Below are 2,844 nucleotides of genomic sequence, written 5' to 3' on the forward strand. Positions count from 1 at the left end.
ATGACCTTTATTATATTAAGGTATTTTCCTTCTATACCGATTTTATTAAGTGTTTTGATTTTAAATTGGTGCTGTATCTTGTCAAAGGCTTTTTCTACATCTATTGATATGATCATATGATTCTTATTTTTTAATTTGTTTATGTGGCATATCACATTAATTGATTCGCATATGTTGAACCATCCCGGTGCCTCTGGGATGAAGCCCACTTGATCGTGGTATATAATCTTTTTAATATGTTGCTGTATTCGTTTTGCTAGTATCTTATTTAGGGTTTTTGCATCTGTATTCATGAGAGATATTGTAGCTTTCTTCTTTTATGTTATCTTTACCAGGTTTTGGTATCAGAGTAATATTGGCCTCATAAAATGAGTTGGGAAGTATTCCCTCCTCTTCAATTTTTTGGAAGAGTTTGAGGAGAATAGGTATTAAATCTTCTTTGAATGTTTAGTAGAATTCACTGGTGAAGCCATCTGGTCCTGGACTTTTACTTTTTGGTAGGTTTTTGATGATTGTTTCAATTTCCATGCTGCTGATCGGTCTATTTAAATTGTCCAGTTCTTGATTCAGTCTAGGAAGGTTGTATTTTTCTAAGTACTGGTCCATTTATTCTAGGTTATTAAATTTGATGTTATATACTTTTTCACAGTATTCTTGTATGATCCTTTGTATTTCTGCAATGTCTGTCATAATTTCCCTTCTTTTATCCCCTGATTTTGTTTATTTGTGTCCTTTCTCTTTTTTCTTTAATGAGTCTATTTTATTAACCTTTTCAAAGAACCAGCTCTTTATTGTATTTATTTTTTCTATTTTTTTTTACTTTCAATTTTATTTATTTCTGCTCTAATTTTGATGATTTCTTTCCTTCTGCTGACTTTAGGCTTCATTTATTCTTCCTTTTCTAGTTTTTTAAGATGAAGTGTTAGATTGTTTATTTGGGCTATTTCTTGTTTTTGGAGGTAGACCTATAATGATATGATTTTTCTCTTAGGACCGCTTTTGCTGTGTTCCCAAAGTTTTGATATGTTTTACTATAATTATCATTTGTTTCTATGTATTTCTTGATCTCTCTTTTTATTTCCTCTCTGACCCAGTTATTCTTCAGTAGCATGTTGTTTAATCTCCATGTATTTGTGGTTCTTCCTGCTTTCTTTTTGCAGTTGATCTCTAGTTTCAAAGCAGTATGATCAGAGAATATGGTTGGTATGATTTCAACCCTCTTATATTTGTTGAGGCTATCTCTGTGTCCCAGTATGTGGTCAATCCTTGAGAATGTTCCATGTGCACTAGAGAAGAATGTACAAGCAGCTGTTTTGGAATGAAAGGCTCTGTACATGTCAATTATGTCCAGTTGGTCTAATGTGTCATTTAAGGATGTTATTTCCTTATTGATTTTCTGTTTGGATGATCTGTCCATACTCGACACTGGGATATTTAAGTCCCCTATTATTAGAGTGTTTTTAGTCTGTTTCTCTCTTTTGTTCTGTTAGTAATTGCTTTATAGATTTCAGGGCTTTCTGATTGGGAGCATAGATATTAATAAGTGTTATGTCTTCTTGGTACATGATTCCCTTTATCATTATGAAGTGTCCCTCAGTATCTTTCTTTATATTTTTTATTTCGAAGTCTATTTCGTCCGATATTAGTACCATTACTCTCGTTTTTCTCTGAATGCCATTTGTTCGAAATATCATTTTCCACTCTCTCACATTGAGTCTACCTTTGTCTTTGGAACTCAGCATATGGTTGGGTTTTGTTTTTTGATACATTCTGCAACTCTGTGCCTTTTTATTGGTGAGTTCTGTCCATTTACATGTAGGGTCATTATTGAAATATGAGGTCTTCTCATAGCCATTTTATCTTTTACTTTCTGGTAGCTCAGTGTTTCCATTGTTTCCTTGTCCATGTGTTTCTATTTTTTTTTTTTTTTTATTTCGATTAGCTTTTGTGAGTTTTCCCTCTGGTCTTTCTTGTTTTATGTTATATACTTTGGTTCTGAATCTTCAGCCTGTGGTTACCATTACGAATATGTAAAGGGTAGTTATATAAATACAATCGTCCCTTTTCTTCTGCGTGTGCCTTATCTCCATTCTCCTTTGTGAATTTGGATCTTTGAATCCTCCCCTTTTTAGTCATTGTGGTCTCAATTTGTCCCTATGTATGCTTAATGTTCATCACTATCTTGCTATAGCAAATCTCTTTTTATTTTAAGCTTAGAATACCCTGTTCCTAGTAAGGGTTACACTCCTCTGCTATTATCAGCCTGCTAGTCACCTTACTCCTAATTATGGTTTTTGTTTGTTTGTTTGTTTTTGTTTGTTTTTGTCATTTTGTTTTAAGTGAGCTGACCCTTTTCAGTATTTTCTGTAGTGTAGGACTCGTAGTGGAGAATTCTCTCAATTTTTGTATGTCTGGAAAGGTCTTAATTTCTCTTTCATATCTAAAGGAGAGTTTAGCTGGATATATTATTCTTGGCTGGTAGTTCCTTTCATTGAATAGTTTTAATATTTGATTCCACTCCTTCCCGGCTTGTAATGTTTGTGCTGAGAAGTCTGACGATAACCTGATGGGTTTTCCTTTAAAGGTTACCATCTTCTTTTCCCTAGCTACTCTGAAAATTCTGTCTTTGTCATTGATTTTTGATAATTTTAATAAAATGTGTCTTGGTGAAGGCCTTTTTAGTTTGAAATAATTGGGGGTTCTATTGACTTCTTGAATTCCAAGCTCCAGCTCATTCCTTAGATTTGGGAAATTCTCATCTACTATTTGTCTGAAAATGTTTTCTAATCTCTGTTCCTTTTTCTCTCCTTTGAGAATTCCCATTATTCTTAGGTTTTCTCTCCT

Source organism: Pteropus vampyrus, unplaced genomic scaffold (assembly GCF_000151845.1).
Source record: "Pteropus vampyrus isolate Shadow unplaced genomic scaffold, Pvam_2.0 Scaffold22, whole genome shotgun sequence".
NCBI classification, from domain to species: Eukaryota; Metazoa; Chordata; class Mammalia; order Chiroptera; family Pteropodidae; genus Pteropus; species Pteropus vampyrus.